Below are 20831 nucleotides of genomic sequence, written 5' to 3'. Positions count from 1 at the left end.
CTATGGGGAGGGTGAGACAGGAGAATCACAAGTTGGAGCCCAGCCTGAGCAATGTAATGACTGAGACCCCATCTCAATATAAAACATAGAGGGTGTAACTCAGTATGAAGACCCAGGCTTCAATCCCTAGAACCAAAAAAAATTAATTCTTTCACCTTTATATTATGGAATTACTAAAGTGAATTATCAGATTCCTACAAAAACACACATGCACATATGCTGACATTTTACACAAGATTCATATAGTCATGTGCTCGGTGGATCATATGACATCCTTTGAGACCATCAGTATGACAGTGTTATAGTTAATTAAGGGAATGTGGCCATATTAATAGTATGGTGATTTAAATGATAAGTGCTATGCTAGTGGTTGGTATTTTAGTTAATTACACATAATAATCATGAAATTATCTACATCAGAATTTAAAAGCAGTGAAATTATGAAACCAGTGTCTCCTTATTATCTGATATGACTTTCTCACATTAACTGGCATTAATAATTTTATATTTACTTTATTGCCAAAATAATTAGTAAAGAACCCCAAAATATTAATATAGCAGTATTTCTTACAAAGTAAAAAAATTAACCTTAAGAAGCACATCCTGACAAAAAAACATACACAGAAATCTTAACTTCAAATGCACCCTAAACTCTTAGATTATGGCTCAAACACTTCCTTACTCTTCACCTGAATGCCTTCAATTTACTTGATCTTATTAATGTGATTATAAATCATTTTCATCTTTTAAAAATATTTTTAAATGTTTTTAAACTAATAGCCATGAAAATTCACAAATCAAATTTGATAAATGGCTCTGCATTATTAAACTGCTTTTGCAGCCCAAGCCTATATTCATAGGTAATGATAAATATGAATGTAAGTGTGGGTATCATTTACTTTTCTGATTGCGATCTCTAGCTAATAGACACGCTATGTAGTGCATCAAACTGTAAAAGCTTTAAATAATTATCTGAATTATCTGGCTCTCTGCATCTTTGTGGCACTGATGGTGAAAAATTAGGGAATTCATACTTTGAGTCTCTACATGGACAGCACTGATTCAAGAAAGAGAGCAAGGCAATCAAGTGCTAGAGGTAATACCCAAAAAGCCAGAGGCGATAAGTGGCAGAGACCAAATTAGTATTCAGCTCACCAGTTCTCATCTCTTTCTCCCCAATATATTTCAGGTGTGTCTCATTCAAGGTCAACAGAAGATTTGTGTGCAGCAAAATAAATAGCAAAGCCAAAGGGTAATAATACAAGTTCTGAATCCCCTGGGCTTCAAAACTTGGCTCATTCTTTCAGAACTCACCTCTGTCACACAGTGACACTGTTAAAAGGCTGTAAACACAATCAGCAGTTAATTCTAAAATCTGATTATTGAAGCCATTTGTACACTTTAGGAATGCCAATCAAATTATTGAATAACTAGACCAAAAATGAGAGTTAAATGATATATACTCCAAACCAGATTTCTTCTTTAAGTTACTTCTCATTCTTTTTTGACACCTCAACATCTCCACATTACTATCTCTCAAAGAAAATGGTTCTTTTGAGGCTCAGTTATTTGGAAATTTAAAGATCTTAGCCAATTTTCATGCCTGAAACATAAGACCTTGACAATTTCAGTATGATATACTGTTCCTGCTGAGTAACTGAAATTAAAAAGTACTTGTCATAACTCTGGCTCAAATTAGTAGAGCTGTCCTAATTAAATCCACTAGCAGTTCTGGTTTCCAAATTTCTGAGAGCCAAGAACACTTGCTTCACTGCCAGCTTTCTATGACAGGGCAAAAGCCTCACCTGAGGGCTTGGTATCATTTTAGTAGAAATTTTAATTCCTGTATTTTTGAAGTGACTGAAAGCAAGAAAACCACACTCTCAAATACTTGCTTTATCTCCTAAAATTGCAAATGAACATTCTTGGTACTATCCTTTTCTATTTGAATTTACAATTGAAAGACCAGTTTTTCTATTTCTAAGTGATATATAACCATTTCACTATAAAAATGTGCTGGCTTAATCAAAATGAATTTAAAAAGGGAGGTTTAGCCAGGAGTTTTCAATCCTTCATGAGAAGGAGCACTGCCAAGGTTAAAAGAAAGCACTCATAGTCCAATTTTCTGCTTTCACTTGTCAGCCTTTTCTCCCAGAAGTCTGGGTGTAAATGCCAGTGTGACACACATGCAATCAAATGCCGAGGCAAGAAGATATGACACACTTAAGACAAGTGATGGGACGGTAAGCATGACTTTGGTTCAAATGGAAACCTAGTAAGAAGTAGGATCTTTTTATTTTTGATACTTAGGAAGACAAAATATATAACAAAAATTTAAAGATACATTGATATATAGCACCTGTCAGATTAAAAAATGAGAAAGAGTTGTTCTTGTTAGAATGGAAGTACAGTAGATATTGTAGCCATTTTTATTATTTTAACTCTCATTATTTTCATTATAACAAAGATTCAGATAGCAAAATCTGATATTTAAAACCAAAATAATCATGTGACTTCTGATGGTGTGACTTTGCTTGAAGGTAATAACCAGGGAGGAAATGCCCAGGATCCAAACAACAGCCTTTTATTTTAAGCAACAAGAGACCTAGCAAATCTAGTTGGCAAAGCCTCTCAGAATGCATGGAGAACATCAAGCCTGGGCATTTATTCCATTCTATAAGACATATAAATGGCAGTATAAATAAGACTAGCATCTATAATTTCCTTATCCTCAACAGAAGTATTCAGGCCTATTATCTGAAACAAACCATGTGTTTGAAGTAATTAGAAAAAGTTACAGCTGTAGAAAGCATAGTTGACTCAGAGAACTCAAAAATTTTCCAAGGATTTTGAAGGAATATGTATACCAAAACATGCCATTTAAATCAAAAGATAATCCTCTCCTTATGGTTCTGAAAAATTCTACAAGAATTCTTTACAAAAACATTTTATTCTTTCTCTCAAAAATATAAGTTCTTTTCACAACTGATGCTGAGTATCCTAGCATATGTTAAGTTCCTTTTATAGATTTACCAGTATTCAACTCACATATAAGCAAGTACACATGACTTCTAGACTTTTACCCACATGCAGCAGTTGCAGAATGTGCTATCCTTACTGTACACAACCTAAAACAAAGGCAGTGTTGAGAAAATATGTGACTTTTTCCCATAAAAGACATTCTTTTCTGGAAATAAACTGGTTTTTAATGAATGAATTAAATTGTCCCTCCCCTCCATAACTAATTTAGGATGAAATCCAGTATAGAGTTTCAGCTTCTATCACTATAACAAAATATTTGAGATTATTAACTTACAAAGAGAATAGGTTTATTTTGTCTCAAAGTTTTAGAGGTTTCAGCCCATGATTGGGTGGAGACATCGCTTTTACATCTTTGGTGGAAGAGCTGCATGGCAATAGTGGGAAAGTTATGGCAGAGCAAATTGCTCAGCTCACAGCTAGGAAGTAAAAGAGGAAGTGGAAGGAAACAGTTTCCATGATCCCCATTGAGGGCATGTCCCCAATGTACTAAGAATCTAAAAGCCTCCACTAAGCCTCATCTTCTAAAGATACCACCACCTTTCAATAGTTTAACCTGAGGATGAAATTTAAATCATGACTTTGAGTGACATTCAACCTCCACACTATGGAAGTGTTCTTATTCTTTCTCCCTCTCCTCTTCTTTTATGTCCTTTCTTCTTTAAATGTTTATTGAGCACAGCTGTGTTCTAACTAGAGCTTCTTGAGATGTTATGGCTTGTATCTAAATGTCCACCAAAACTTCATTTGGTTATAAGTGGGTTTTTCCAGGAGGCTGGGTCTAGGATGTGTGATGCTAGGATCAAGGATACGATGCTGGGATTGATTCATGGTGTGATGCTAGGATTAGAGCTGCCCTACCCTGGGTGTCAGTGCTAACTATCCTAAGGGTGGCTAGCCTGGGTAAGATATAAGAGACAGAAAGAAAGCTGCTGTGGTTGTTTGCTGCTTCACTACTTTGCTGCTTGCTGCCTTCTGCTTTGCTGCCCTCTGCTTGCCATAAACTATTTCACCTCTGTGTTGCCTCTCTGCCATGGCACCCTATCTTGGAACCAGCTAAGTATGAATTGAAACCTCTACAAAATGTGAGTTACAATAAACTTTTCCTCCTTTAACTTTGGATAGTGAATATTTTGTCTCAGCAATGAGAAAAGTAATTAAGACAGAATTTGATACCAGAGAAGTGGGGTCCTCGCTGTGACTGCACCTGACCATGTGGTTCAGGAAACTTTGAAACTGGCTTGTAGGAAGAGTTTGGAAAGGTTTGGAGATGTTGACTGAAAAAGCATCCCTGGAATGGCCTAAACTGTACTTGATGGGAAATTCTTGTCAGAGCTCAGAGGACCAAAATGTTGATAGAAATGCTGCTGGTAAAGACCAAGCTCAGAAGGTTTCTGCTGGGAAGAAGGACTGAATTGGCTGTTTGACTCCAGACCATGTGTGTTATGCCTTAGTGGAAAGTTTGCATTTTGCTCTTATCCAGAGACTTTTCCTAACACTAAGATTAAGGGCAACAGACTAATTAATCTGGCAGAAGAAATTCAAGGAATTCTAATGTTGACATGGTGGCAAGGATACCATTGGGGGCATTTAGCCAGATTTGTGTTGAGACTCAAGACCCAAGAACCTAGTGGAATTATTTAAAACATGACTTTTTCCAGAAGGGAAATTCCACTAAAGTTAAAGACTGCAAAGCTGAACAGAGAAACACTTGGTTGCTGTGAAGAAAAAGGATAATAGAAAGGATGGCCTGAGGACATCACAAAAACCAGAAAGACCCCAGTCTTTGTTAGCTGGAAAATTGCAAAGGTAGAAGACTTTGCTTTGCAAAGAGAGCCCCAGAGCACCATGTTCCAGAATGGTGGCAGCCTAGAAAATTTGTTCCTCATAATTGGGTTTATAGTGCATAAAGGGATGTGCATAAGTCTTCAGGGGACTAAGAGTGGAATGTTACAGTTCATGTCTAGATGTCACCCTAAAGCTTTATGATGTCATAGGTGGGGCTTTTCAGAAGTGGCTGGATCTAGAGTGTGTGATGCTGGGATTAAGGATGTGTGATTAATAAATTAATCCACTGACTGGTTAGGCATAGTTCTGGCACAGCATTAAGGGTGCCCCACCCTGAGTGCTACTCACCCCAAGGTTGTATAGCCTGGATAAAATATATGGGAAAAAAGAGTACTGCTGTAATCATTGTTTGTCATTTGCTGCTTGCTGCTTTGTTGACTTCTGCCTGCCATGAACTGTTTCTCCTCTGCAATGCCTGTCTGCCATGCCACCCTGCCTTATAGCCAGCTGATTATGGACTGCCACTTCTACAAACTGAGCTGAAATAAACCTTTCCTCCTGCAACTTTGGGTGTCAGGTATTTTGTCTCAGCAATAAGAAAAATTAAAACAAAAGATTCAAAAGTGAACAAAATATTTAAAATGTCTTACTTGTCAGGAACCTAAAGTTTTGTAGAGAGAAATAAAATAAATTAAAAATGAGCATCAGAAAAGAAGTTAAATAGAAAGTGTTAGCTAAATAATGACCCATTAAATAACACAACCTGCTTGATTTTGGGTGTTCCAGGTAGGACTTCCTGAAGTATTTCCAAAGGAGCATCCCAGTCCAATTTATTGAGCTGGGTATTTTATTGATAGAGTTGGGGGTATTAGTGGGACTGGCTTAGGTGGAGTGAGGCAAAGGAGGGGTATTACACTGGGGGAGTGAGAACAGCTGAGTATGTGGCTATAGCAATGATTACTGTGACCTAGCAGGTGGGGCAGGTGTGCCATGTCCTAGCAGAGTAGGAATTGTTTCCATGCTCAGATGGCAGGGAAGAGGCAGTTGAAGGTGGGGTCGATGGGGGTCAGACCTATCAGAATACACTAGGTGAGAGTTGAAATTTTAATATGAGTGTTCGAGAAAGGTCTAACTTAACAGGTAATGTTTGTACAAGAACTTGAAGAATGAGGATGAATGGGATATATTTGAAAAAAGGATTCCATAAGGAGGGACAACAGCAAGTAAAATAGCCACAAATATGAGCATGCCAAGCTTTCTTAATTCAGACTGAGGAGGCCAGATGACAAGAGCAGAATAAACAAAAGGAATAGTGTAGAAAATAAAGTTGGAGAAATAAGTGAGGAAGACTGGATAATGCTGGCCATGTAAGTCATTTTACTAACTTCAGCCTTTCTTCTGAGTGAAACGGGAGCCATTGGAGGATGGTGGGCAAAGTGCCATGCCTGACTCATGATTTATCAAAAGCACTCTCGCTATGTGTAGAGGATCTCATGAAGGGGAGAGAGTAGGAGTATGGTTACCATTGGACAAGCTAGTACAACAATCCAGGTTGGAGACAGTCATGATTTGAACAGGGGACACGACACTAAAGGAGGTAAACATCTTTGACTCTTTGTAATCTGAAAGAAGAGCTAACTAAAAATCTGATACTGGGATATGAGGCAAATATTTGGCAGGAAGGATTCTAAGATGTGAGGGCAAAGTAACTGAAAGAATGCAGCTGTGATCTTGAAATAGGGAAAATTGCAGGAAGAACATTTTTAAGGGTTAAAGATGAGTATGTCAAATAGTAATGTTCAAGAGAAATGAGGGGCCTTAGCCTCACATAATTTAAACATCAAAACTTCATTACAGTATATCATTGTTTGGATGATTTACAATCTTAAAAACCATACGTTTATCTGCTCTAATACATTGAGAAAAATTAGCTGCATGTGATTCCATAAAGGGAGTCGTATTCTAAAATACAATCCCTGCTAAGTTTCAAGTACAGTTAAAATTCAATTACATACCATTCATTTATAATAGCAAATTAGAAGTATTTTTGTTCAACATCCTCTATAACTGGGTTGACCCACTTTCAATTATACTTGCTATGTTTGTATCAATCATCCCTTTGATTGACCCTGGAAGCTGGCCAAAATTTTCGGATCCAGTACCATCATAATTCACAAAAATATGAAGCTACAAGAAACAAAGGAATTGAAACACTAACTCACAACAACATATCTTCTTGATATATAAAACAATCTTTAATAAGCAATTAAAAATACATTGTCAGAGGGGCAGAGCTTATGAATACTGAGATATTATTCAGTTCAAGTCATGTAAAAGTGTAGAAAATATTTTTTAAAAAATCAATGTTCCCCTGCGACTTTTGAAAGAATGAGTACATGTCATTTTCACTTACCTTACCTAAACTAACTGAAAGGAAATGAGAAAATAAATATAGAAATAAACCTATGATATATATACAAGTAGAGGACAGGCCATTAGAGACAAGTGATTTTAAGTAATGTCTAAAGATAAAAAGTAAGGGGTTGCTGCATATACTTAAAAAGCGAAAGAAGCAGTTCAGAACATAGTCCTTTTTGTTTTTTTAACAACTTAAATCTTGTTCACAGAACCCAAAACATCCCTGAGATTTGGTATGGTTGGATACGGCAACAAGAGCAAGAGGTAGAATACCACTCAGAGTTTCATGCAAGGTAAGTGACCACATACCCATACCAAACACATTTTTTACAAAGGACTTTTTACAAAGGAAAATATTCAAAGAGCTTTGAAAATTCATTTTTAAAGAAAGCACAAATAAAACATATGTGACCCTTTTCAGTATCACTGGATAAAATAGTTGATAATTCTGAAAAAAATTTAATTTTACATCTTAAATTGTAAGTTTGAGTCTAAATTCATAACTATCAGTTATATGAACAGATGAATAATAACCGTGAGATTGATAAGGAATTTTCCCAACCACTTGCTGTCTTCACACAGCATACGAGAAATGTAGAATCAGAAACTGTGACTCTAGCCAAGTGGTACATTCAGAGTTCCCAGAAAATTTCCGGAGAAGAAAGCAACTGATTCAAATTAGTACAGAAATCCAGAGGGCTTCCTGAAGGAAGTCTTCAAAAACAGAATCAAAGGCATTCAACAAATAATTAGATTTAAAAATTGGAAGCTCCTATGGATAAAATTAAGATGACATATACAGGATCATTATGTTAAATTATATAAGCCAGGCATGGAAAAAAGAGTATCACATGATCTCATGCATATACAGAAAAAACTTGATCTCATACAAGTTGAGAATAGAATGGTGGCTATTAGAGGCCAGGTAGAGTTGCAAGGGAAATAAAGGTAAGGATGGGGAAAGGTTGATCAATGTGTACTAAGTTATAGTTAGGAGCAAAAATTTCTGGTGTGCTATTACAGAGCAGTATCATTATTAATAATAATTATGCACTGCACATGTCAAAAGAGCCCAAAGATAGAATTTTTGGAGTTTTGCTGTAAAGAAACAATTAAGGTTTGAGGAGATAAATATGTATGACCTGATTTGAGCATTACATAATGTATATATGTATCAAAACATTGTAAGGTACTCCATTAATATGTGTATTTTTATATTAGTATATATTAAAATATAAATAATCAGTTTTTAAAAAGAAAAAAGAATACGTATAGCCATCATGTTAAAAAGCATGACATGGAGCTGGGGCTTTAGCTCAGTGGCACCATGCCTGCCTCGCAAGAACCAAGTCCTGAGTTCAATCTCTGGCACCAAAAATTAATAAATAAATAAAAGCATGGCATGTGAATCCAATCAACAAATAAACTTACTTGTTTTCAATAATCTATTCAAATTTTTTTCAGTAGGAATGATCTGTCTCACACTAAAACTCCAGAAGCCCACAACAGTTTTGCTTCTCTATGTAAGACATGCTTATGCATGGAAAGCTATATACTGGTTTTGTTTGACTGTTGCTGGGGAGTCAATCCAGGTCTTCACACACGCTGAGCATAACACACTCTACAACTGAGCTACACCCCAAACACCAAACTCCATCACTTTTATTTATTAATTATAGTCTCGTAGTAATTATCTGAGTTTGTCTCCCTTAGTCAGATGGCTTCTAATTCAAGGTAGGAACCGATGAAAAGCAGGGAAGTGGTGATACCTCTTCTTCTCTAATGTACATTGTCAGTTGCTGCATTAACAGCCCAGGTTCCAAGGAGGAGAGATAGGGATAGAGGAGTTCTGCACAATACTGTACTGATGTAAGCTAGCTTCTTACTCTGTACCAGGAGAAGGTTAAGACTGAATATTTTTCTCCTTAAGTCACTTCTGAGGATTCCCAAGAGATTCTGCTGCTGCTCCACTGCTCTGGATTAATATATTGATGTTCCTGGTGGTCACTTGTTCCTGAACTTCTTTCAGTCTGATGCTTTCTGCAGAGTTCTGTCACTTCACAGGCAGCTCTGTTGGATAGGACTCAAGAAAATCCTACATCAATGTTCTTTCTTTATTTTTCTATATTACAAACATCCGGTCCATAAAACACCACATCCCATCTTCTAGCAAAATTTCTAAATGCACAAGATGCAGTCAAATATTAGAGAGATTTCATCTGTCCTTCTTCTGAAAAGACTGATTTTGCCCTGCTTGACTTACTCCCCCAGTGTTATCACTGTAGTATTTAGCAAATGCATGGACCAGAGGAAAAACACATAGATTTCATTCACTCAAAAAAACTGACTACTGGTTACTTTATCAATCTATAAAAATCAAATGTTGGGGGCCGGGGATTTGGCTCAGTAGTTTCGGTGTCTGCTGCGCAAGCTCAAGGACCCAAGTTCAATCCCTGGTAGCAAAAAAAATAAAATAAATCAAATGTTGCATTTCTACAGAAAGATTTGGCCATTGACTTATCATTAACATAATTTGTCTTCCAATAGTCAATTTATATTTTAGTTAACACGTACCTCATTACTTTAGTGGATTGACTATCTGTATCTGGCATTAATTTGTGATATAATTCAGCAAAATGGGGTATGACTTGAGCTCACAGATCAAGGTAGAGCTCACTTTATTTATTTGGAGATAAAAGTTCATAACTTTATTTAATTTGAACCAAACATTTGTATGAACTTATCAAAGTAAATAGACAAATGATTCATATACCCAATTATACATTTTTGTTTTCTAATTTATATCATAGTTATTTATCACTACCTACAGCATTGAGGATTAAAGAATAAGCTCTTAAAAGTTACTTTAGAGGGCCAGGGATTTAGCTCAGTGTTTCTGCCGCCTGCCTTGCAAGTGTAAGGGCCTGAGTTCGATCCCCGGTACCAAAAAAAAAAATTACTTTAGGGTTTATTTATGCTAAAATATTGGCATATATAAAGTCAGATAATAGTAGTAGAAAAACTTAGCTATTTCAAATTTAGCCCTATTTTTTATCACATATTTCCTGATTAATATATAGAATATATAACTGGGGAATTTCTAGGGAGATAAGGCAGAATTGTGTAACATTAATTAGATGAAAGTATAAGACTTTAAGCAGTAATTAGAGATACGCAGTTCTAGAAACCAAAAGAAACCAATAATCTAAAGATCAGAAGCAAAGGAGGTATTGAGGAAGAAGATTAGGGGCAAACCAAACAACAATCTGGGCAGAATGTGTCAGAAGTCATAAAGCCAGGGCCAACAGGTTGAGTGAGATGTTTCCTAAAAAGATGGGATGTGTGCAAATGACACATGCTCCTGTGTAGAGCATCCAAATGACTCTGTGGTTATGAGTCAGAAAGCAGCATTTTCACTCCTTCATTTGGAATCTAAACCTATTTTCAGGACCAATCAAAAACTGCTCTTTTCAATCCTGCATTTCCCTGTGGCCACAGCCAATCAGAAGACCCTGTTCTTGATCTTTCATTTACATCTTCCAGGAAGTCAAGCAAGTCTTTCCAAAGGACAGTTTATACATGGCATGAAACCAAGTGAGTGAGTTTTTAATGGGACAAATGTCCCAATGCCTTGTTTGCATGAAGGGGGAGCCACCCCCAGAATTTTGGATACTAAAGACTCCTTTCCCCTTATCCTCAGGATTACTGTGAACCATTCCGCCACCCTGATCTCCCTGTGTAGAGCTACCTGTTTGCTGACTTCAATAAATGGACACCTTCACTGCCTTTCATTTTAATTAGATTTTTCCAATTCTTTATTTGGGACAGCAAGAATCTGGAAAGAAGCTGCACAGGACCCACTCACCCGTATCAATAATACCGAGGTGTTGAAGAGATGTAGGAAATGGCTGTGGATCATGAAATAGAAATTGCTTTAAATGAGAATCAACAGAAAAAATCATGGCAGTCCTATTGAAACAAACTCCATGTCCAGAAATTTAAATAGATAAAGAACAGAAAATCTGAAAAAGAGGTAAGAAAAAGCTAGAGAGTTGCAGCTTGATTTTATGTATAACCAAACATGTGAAAAACTACCATTAAGAATGGAGTCTTTCTAAAGTTTTATAATTTTTCCAATATGTGATCATTTTTTATTATCTGATAATAAAACAGAATGAACAGGTCTTATGTGTTGAGAAAGTTACTAGACTCATAACAAAGTCACCAGTATCAAACTCAGACAAGAAGGAACCTTTCCTTTTTTTCACTTTACATAGCAGAAGCAATGGGTTGCAATCCTATTCTGTGTTATTCTCAAAATAAAACCTTTCTTTTTCATGGAGATTTATCTGTAAGTTTTTGTTTGACTTTGACAATGCACATTTTGGTACCAGCAAAAGAAGTTTGTGTTGGGATTTTATTCCACAGTTAACATTGTCAAGAAAAAAGTTTACAGATGTTGACAGTTGAAGTGGCTGGGAAGTGCATAAGATACCAGGAGTAAACTACAGAAAATTACACTGGAAACCAGAAGATTTATTCTCATCCAACCCTGAAAGATACCCACCTGTGCGATTAATTACAAAGTCTCTGGTCCTCAGTTTATTCACTAATAGCCAAGGGGCTAGGCATAGGGGGAGTGTAATATTCCCTACCCTTTCAATAAGTTTATTTGTTGCCACTTAGAGTAATATATTCTGTTTTGGTTGATATTAAAATTTATTGACAAAATATTGTCAATAGTTTCCAATGCAACAGTTGTGTGTGTGTGTGTGTGTATGTGTGAATTTGAAACTGTTAACTCTTTTCCCCAGTATATTTCTTGCATTTGCAAAATTTCTTATGTTAGACACTTCCATGTTGGAAATAGCTTATTGTGCCTTATGGTATTTATGTTTGATGATCTCAGAGAAACCATGTCCTTTTCTTTTTATATTTCTCCCTTTTTGTTCTAACCATTCTTTGCTTATCTTCTCCTGCTTGACAGAGTCCAACTTCTATCTCATGAAGACCTTCCTCCAAAATTGGGTTAACATTTTTTGAAGTACAGCCATTCTTTTTTACCGTTTCTTAAATCTCAAGTTTAAAAAAAAATAGGTGAAAAAAACTTATGAAAATCTAAGTATCAGAAATTCATTGCTTATTTCCCTGACTGTAAAATGGCAATCATACTGTGCCTATTTCATCATACAGTTTTAAAGATTAAAAGCGTGCACACAGTAACACTCTGTAAACATTGGCCTTTTATATTCACTCTTTAAAGACACAAACAGACTTCAGTTCTAAAGTTTGAGAGTATTGTCTAGAAATTTAGAAAATTACACCTTTTAGTATCAGCGTTCTGATGGATATGCCTCTTACTTTCCATGTTATGGTCTTTTCCATAACAAATCTTCATTTGACCTTACTCTATCAGGTCTGGAAATACTGGAAATAAAATGAAACATCTTGCCTCTTTCTGTGCTAATTACTAGAGCTTTCTTCATTATCAATTTGGTCTTTAATAACAAAGGAAGACAAGTCTTGAGCCAATTTGGCTGAGCTAATTATCAACCATTCTATTCTTGCTCAGAGGAGGGCAATAATCAGGACTCAGAGCATTTTCCTTGGCAGCAACTGCCAACCATGGCAGCTACTAATTGACAGCCCTGAATCTGGTAGTGGACGATTTCACTAGACTAGTTCAGCTGAGAGCCTCAGGACTTCTTAAAAGCGAGCTCCCACTGTGATTTCTTACAGAAAGCTAGGATTTAACCAAAATGCTAGAGATTGTCTCTCACAGGGGCTGTGAAAAGGTTTGAGAAGCCGGGAATTTTCCACTTCATTGCCTGTGCCAGTGACAATGTTCCTAGTTGCCCACAGTTTACCAGCGTTGATAATTAACATTTTAGCTACAGTTAATTAAAAAAAAATTGACCAGAAAATGAAAAATTGATTAGCATGACACAAGAATACCAGCTTGCTCATAAAGAAAGAAAATTTAGTTGAATCTTTTTAGATGAAGTGACAAAAATATTCCCAGCCTCCAAAATTACACTAAAAACAATACATTCAAGTGCAGGTATGAGTCCACAATGATAATTCCCATTTTACACACTATCACACGGATGTCCCCAAGGCCTCTGGAAGTGTAAATTAAATTTCATGGATCTCCTCCAAGGACAGATTTACTGTCTGTTATTTATGAAAACAAGTGGAAAATTAAGACATAAATCGGGAGTAAACCAAAAATTAGTTAGATCGACAGGGAGTATGAAAGAGAGAACTCAGTTCCAAGTTCTAAGCACTAAGTTACATCAATATTTTATATACCAGTAAAGATGAAAAATAAAAAATATATTAAATTCATTTCTGTGCTCTTTTTATAAGATGCAAGCCTAACTTTCAAAGTTTGTCACGCTAAAGATTTATAATTCATAAAACAAAATTAAGCAAGGAAAACACATTTCTGGTAACAGTGAGATAATCTTTTTTATCTGTTTATTCTGCACTTTCTTTTCAGCAAGGAGCAACTGAGCCATCATCATACAGAGGCACTGCACTGTGATGATATACAGTATAAAAAAAGACACTACACACTGGAGAAGATTTCATATCCATGTGCATAGAGAGGACTCAAAACTGGAAACTAACAAGCATTTCCATCTAAGATTACGATTAAATGGGAAATGATTAGTACTATTGTTGCAATGAAAATGAGAGAGAAATGCCTGGGATGGATGGCATTTAAAGTAGGATTTCTGATCAAAAGAGTGATTAACCCTTGCAGAACAAGTGAAAGAAAAAGAGGTAAAGAATAAGAAAAGAGGTCCAGTGAGGGAGTAAACCTCAGGGGCAGATAGAAATGAATGATAAATGTTAATAGGACAATAAACAGACATGTTTGTGAAATTGGCTGAGCCAGGCTGGAATCTACAATGCCAGGAATTTGCATTTTATAACATAAAGTTCATTTGTCCAATTACTTAATACCCAAAGGAATGGAAAGCAAATCTTTGCTTTTGCTACTTTTAAGTTAAATCCATCAAGGATAAAACTAATTCCCCAAATATTTTCACACAAAACACAATATGTCAAATCAATTCTTTTTACCACCTGTTTTTAGAATTTTGTAATGATGTGCGGTAATTTCATTTCATATCATTACTCATTCACAAAATTCAGGAAAATGTCCAAAATATATATTTTTTTACAGATTTGAGACAACTACCCAAAAGTAACCTTTCAAAGTGATTAAGAACTATGATTCAAGTCAATCACATGAGGTATCACTATAGTGGGAATCATAAGTTGTATAATGCCAAGACATTTTGGTCTTTTTAAGCCTCAGTGTCATCATCTGTAAAACGGAGATATGACTTTTTCTCACTTTTACCTTTGTTTATTTTTTTCAACAAGTAATTATTTGGCACATACTCTGTGCTAGGGAGTCTTCTAGCTGTTGAGAACAATGTCATGTGATCCAGACAAATAAGCATGTTTGGAAGGTTGAAAGAAACCAAGCCTATAATGCACTTGGAAAAATATCTAAAACATCCATCAATATAAGCTACTATAATTACAATTTGCCACAGAACTTATGTCTGACTTTGAGTCCATTCTTTTAGCATGCTGAGATGCAAGTTTCTTATTTTAAAATAATAAAATTAGAACATAATGTCTCAGTATGCATAACATACAGATATGTCTTATACAACACAAGTTATGGGGCACTATTCATAACATCTAAGATAAAGAATTCACTTAAGTCCCTATTACAGAGCAATGGATAAAGAAAAATGTAGTCTATGTACACAGTGGAGTATTATTTAGGCATAAAAAAGAATGAAATCACACCACTGACACCAAAATGGATGGAACTGAAAGACACTATGTTAAGTAAAATAAACCAACTCAGAAAGACAAGCACTTCATGTTCTAATATATGGCTGAGGAACATCAACCTGACAGTAGGATAGTTTTTACTAGAGACTGGAAATAAGAGGAAGTGGAAAAGGAAGGGTAGATTTGATCCGTTCATGTTATATGCATGAATGAAGCTATCGAACCCCATGCATATGTACAATTAAGACATATTAGTAAATATAAAAAGACTAAATGCATAAAGAAAGAAAAAGAGAAATCAAAAGGGAAAAAAAGAAAGAAAATTAGAATATAAGACATCTAAAAACTTTTCCAGCTTCCAATAGCAGTGATTGTGGGACTAACAAGCTATCTTAAATCTTCTGGAAGACACCAGAAAAGAAAAAAGGAAAGAAAACAATCCCATTGATTCCAAGAAGTTCAAAAGTAGAACAAAGGCAATGCTATAGTTTTTTGTACTTATTCCTTTCCATAGTAAAAAAAAAAAAAAAATGGGTCATATTACTTTTAAATCAGAATTATCTACTAAGATCACATATAGTGTGGGCAATTTAATCACAAGTTGTTAAGGTTTTATTATTCTTTATGACTTACTTTTTATGTGTAGACATAAAATAATTTCTTACAGGAATCTATATGAGAGATATCTAGACTGTGAGTCATTTGGCCCAATTCAAAGTTTTTAAAATATCAGGCAATTTATATCAAGTCAACATATAATATGACAAACATTATCATGTGACTTGTAACAGAGTTTGTTGGTATTCTATGGGAACTGTTGGCATTTGAAGTTCCTATCAAAATCAGACTTAGTGAAGAATGTTCTTTACTTCTACAGGTAGAGGTTTAGTGAGACATATTTCAAGCCACCTAATTGATTTGTCACTTGATAAAAATTTGTTGTAAATAATTCAGCACTGAGCTTTGAGTCAATGACATAATCACCTTGTTGTTAGAATGTAAAATAAGTAATAATAAAAATAATAGGAAGAGTAGAACCTACTAAGGCAGGAAATTTATTTATATGATTTCATTTAATCCTTACAACAATTCAGTGAGCTAAGCATTATTCTTTATGTTTTTTAGAAAGTTATTTCAGAGAGTTTTGGTAACTTCCCCAAGGTCAGACAGCAAGCAAGGAGCAGATGGAGGCTGAAAATTGTCACTCATCTTTGTTAGTGATGGGTGCCAGATGACCATGCTGGAAATTCTTTAGGTATAAAAGGATTGCAAGAGAATAGAAATGAGTCATCCCTGAGCCTTTCAGCACAGAGACCTTTATTTTCTGCATTTACATTTCAAAAGATTATATGATAAAGCATCATTTGCTATTGCTAGATAAGTGCTTCTTCAAGCAAGAAATTCAGAGTCCATTTAAAAAATAACAGGAAAAAAAGGAAAGAAAATGTACCAGCTCTAATTTCCTCTCTATATTAGACAGCCATGAAAGACACTTAACATTCTGGCATTAAAAGCAGGCTGCCAAGACTTTCTGCAATCTCCTAGTGTTTGCATTTAAATGAAATTGTTGCTTCTTTGACATAAGTCAAGATAGTCCATAAATTATTAAAAGTGAAGGCCTTGTTTCATTTGTGTCCATATTGCTAATAATTTTCTGGCATAGTCTGAAATGCATATATTTATTTTTGTCTATTTCCCCAATTAGAATTTACCTCTTTGGAGTGGAGATTTTCATCCTCTTTATTCAAGATCATCAGAGCCTAAAAGAGAACCCAGCATGGTAAATATTCACTACACATGTGTGACTTAATAAATAAATAAATAAATTATTATGAGTGAACATGTAGTGAAGAAAAATGATACACAATTTCATTTTATTTTGTCTTAAAACTATCACACTACTCAGGAGCCAAGTTGATCTGATAGACATATCTGAAAAATTTGTATTTTTGTAATTTCCTGGACAAAATAATAATGTTCTAAGTATTTCATTTCTCTTGAAATCAGACATACTGGTAGTTTGAAGGCATTATTAATATCTAAAGGAAATCTAGGAGAAAACTTCTTAATTGACAATGCTTTTCCATTTCAAAGCCTACCTTTTATAGGTTTGTATATAACACACACCTGCTCCACCTGTTTTCACAAACACATGTTAACAGCCTAGCACCCAAAAAGTTTAATTAATCCCCGGAAAAGTTTCTCATTTTCCAACTCACCTTACTGCTTTATCCTAAAAAAGCTGTCAAAAGGATCTTAGAGGTGCTAGATTTCTCTTAAACTACTCCCTAAAGAAAACTACCAGTAATGTTTATGTGGTCTGTTTTCCTGTCTTCTGATGGGCTGAACTTTAACTGCTAAAGTAATTTAGTCATTTTGGCATTTATTCTAACAGGGGGTATATTTTTCTTTTTCCCAATTTCTGCCTTAGTCTATTGAATAAGAATGTTCAGCCTATAAGTCAGAGAGAGACCCTTGTAGCCTCTTCTCTTCCTCCTATCCAAGAGAAAGTAATAACCATGAAAGTTAAGGTAATTCTAACTGCCATTATAAACAACCTTCAAATGTCAGTGGCTTAGCTTAGCACAATTGAACTTTCTCTTTCATTCACACAACAGATCAATGTCTTTAGGTCTGGCTAACAGGCAATTGTCTTCACTGCTGTGATTTAACAAGGTCCATCTTTCCCACATGGGAGGGTTTTACCATTTGTTAGGTTCTTGGAGAACTTGCACCCAATTATTCAATGAGTAAAGGAAAGAAAAGATTTAGGTACAACATGGTCCAGAACTGGCCTACATCTTCTTGACTGATATTCTGTTATTGAATAAATAGTTATTGGCCACACTTGGAGACGAAGAATGGGCTGGAACATGTACCCTTTGGCAGAGATCTTGCCTTCCAGGAAAGGACTACAATAAGGAGTTGGTACGTTTTTATGGTGGTTGGCATACCCTGACCCTTTTTCATGTTGTGAGGATTGGATGGCTGTGTGTTAGTGGTCTATCCAGCTCCCTGTCAGTGCTTGGCTGTTTGAGATCTTAGAGTCCAAATAGAATTCTCCTCTGTTTTGCAGTAAGTCTCCTGGGAACACTCTCCCTGAAGAGCAGGTCTGCAGTTGCCCATTTGCCCTACAACTTACTGGCTGGATACATTCAATTCAGAAGGAAAGTGCAGTAAGAATGCCATTGGGTACCTCAAACTCAAGTTCATTTTGCCATTTAGCTTTACCAATAACACTTGATGTTTTTCTAGATTTCTAATTGACAGATAGATGATAGATACATAGATACCTAAATTGAAAATTGGCTCAAAATTAGCAGAAGAAAAGGGACAATATCCATACAAAGTCCCACAATTACACTGAATAACTCCCAGATTTATCTTAAAATAATGTCTCCTCTTTCAGCTCACTAAAATGACTGAAAGAAATTAACAACAATATTGTAGAAAATGAAATATTAAATCTTTAAACTTTCAGAGCTTAGAGTGGTGTATTTCAAGCTCTAAAGGAAAAGAGCCCCCAACCCAGATTGATGTACCATGAAAAATTATCTTTCAAAACTGATGGAGAAATAAAATACTTTCATGACAAAGAATACCTTAGGAACTTCACAAATACCAAACCAGCACCCCAAAAAATTTTAGACAATATCCTAGGAAAAGACAATGAGGATCACAACCCCAGGAAGCACAGCAGAATGAACCCATCGGGTTCGACAAGAAATTAAATGCAAAGAGGGAGAATCCAACAAAAAGAAAAAATCATGACAATGATAAGTCAACATGTATGAGTTAAAACCATCAATGTTAATGGCCTCAATTCACCAATCAAAAGAAACAGACTGGCCAAATGGGTCAAGAAACAAGGTCCAACAATATGCTGCATACAAGAAGCACAGTTAATTCAATAAGAAACTCATAGACTGAAAGTTAAAGGGTGGAAAACAATACTCCATGTGACAGGAACCAGAAAAAAAGCAGAAGTAGCTATCCTCTTTGCAGATCAAGTGGATTTCAAACCAACACTGATTAAGAGAGACAAAGAATAAGAATAAAGAGGACAGAATGGAGGAACAGAAAATGAAGGAGAAGCTTTCATTTTAACACTTCCTGGAACTAGCATAAACCTGTGAGACAAGCAGCGTGAAGCTCCGCAGCCATCCCGGGCCCCGCGCACGCACGCCAAGGTGAGGTCCCAGGTGTGCCTTGGAGCCCCACCTCCATTCAAAGCTCTCCCCTGGGTCACCAACCAGCATAAACAAGTGAAACAAGCAGCATGAAGCTCTGCGGCTGTCCTGGGCCCCACCTACGCCACTGTGAGGTCTGCTTAGCCACGCGGGCACCTCCAAGGCCCAATCCCCCCCCCGCCCCCCCCCCCCGCGCCTCTGGCCTTCTGGCTTTTCTGCTACCTGGTCCCACACTACAGAGGCACAGGGGATTATAAAGACCCTTGTCCTGAGCACCACAAGATAGAGCAGAAGTTACTAACAGAGAGAGGGCTTCGAAGGCTCCTCGATGAAAACTGAAGCTCAGTGGAAAAGTAAAGAGAACCTCTACAATAAAGGCACATCAGACCACTGTACTTGGTCTGCTGCTGGCTTGCTGAGACTCATTGACTCGTATATGCACACTGATTCCTTCGTTGCCTATTGTGACAGCAGAGACATACCCTGAAGGATGCCCATAAGTTTTATTTTTTGCTATATGCAAAAAAGAAAAAAAAATTCTTTTTTCTTTTATTTTTAATTCTTCACTTTTACTTTTTTCTACTCTTCAAATTTTTACTTTTCTTTCTTTTATCTTTTCTCTCTCTCTTTCTCTCTCTCTCTCTCTCGTTCTCTCGCTGTCCCACATTGCTCTTCATCTCCCTATTTGTTCCTTTCTGCACTGAGTTTGGATTTCTCCTTTATTTTTCTTTTCTTCTCTTTTTCCTTCTCTTGATTATCATTAGGTTTAAAGGAAAGTAAATACAGTATCTAGCCTCCCTGTTGCTGTTAGGTGATTCTATTCACATCGTTGTTCTTTCATACTGCCTTTTTCTTGCCTTTAACAACTTCTTGGAGATTGTCTGATCTCCCTGTGTCTTCTGGTCTCACTGCTAATCTTTCCTGATCTTTCTACCTGTCCCTCCCTCGCCAACTCCTTTTTACTCCCCACCCTGAAGGGGAAAGATGCTATATTGAAGAGTTTATTCACTATAAACTTATGTTGGGTTGGTCCTCAGTTTTAATTTAACTCACATAGTTAAATGTGATAGATTAATAACTACCACAAATTGTCATTTTCTAAGCTGCTCTTGATGCTATGGTATAGCTGATTGTGTCATTTGGGCTAACATGTTGTGAGTGATCTAATTAGTTTTCCTTCCTGGTATAAGGAAAATAAAATAGCCTCAGAGTCATTAGAGTCTCAAAACCCAAACACAAGCTATATCTGGAAGACACCTCTGAAAAGCAATTATTCCACAAGGGTTTTAAACACAAACAACAAAGATACCTACATTAAGCAATTTTGAAATATCAACCCAGGAATTAAACCAAGGACAGTACTAAAAACAAAAAATGAGAAGACACTTAAGCAAGGCACAAACACAGGCTTCCATGCCACAAAAAGGAAATTCTGGGGGAAATGAGGTGGAAAAGTCTGATAAGCAACCACTTGGACACCCTGAACTGATAGCACAGGAAGTAACAAAGCAGATGCATGAGGCTCTAGAAAAATTCAAAATGAAAATAATCTCCCAGATAAATACAGAGATG

General features: G+C 36.1%; 2 long non-coding RNA genes across 2 annotated transcripts in view; one reads left to right on the top strand and one right to left on the bottom strand.

The window, feature by feature from the left end:
• The window catches only part of LOC147825269 (uncharacterized), a 41016-nt gene extending 24185 nt beyond the window's left edge, over positions 1-16831 (bottom strand). The window contains exon 1 of the long non-coding RNA XR_015440851.1: positions 16782-16831. This is a non-coding gene — a long non-coding RNA (uncharacterized LOC147825269). The remainder of the gene's footprint in view (positions 1-16781) is intronic.
• On the top strand, positions 13752-18398 carry LOC110349229 (uncharacterized). The gene is made up of 3 exons (XR_002395063.2): positions 13752-14034; positions 16775-16849; positions 17905-18398. It is a non-coding gene; the product is annotated as an uncharacterized LOC110349229 (long non-coding RNA).
• Positions 18399-20831: the final 2433 nt, after the last annotated feature.

This window comes from Heterocephalus glaber, unplaced genomic scaffold (assembly GCF_053883595.1).
Source record: "Heterocephalus glaber isolate CG9 unplaced genomic scaffold, H.glaber_assembly_v1.0 deba00001504, whole genome shotgun sequence".
NCBI lineage: Eukaryota > Metazoa > Chordata > Mammalia > Rodentia > Bathyergidae > Heterocephalus > Heterocephalus glaber.
The sequence above is the reverse complement of the archived record's forward strand: the minus strand, read 5'-3'. Positions and strand labels throughout refer to the sequence as shown.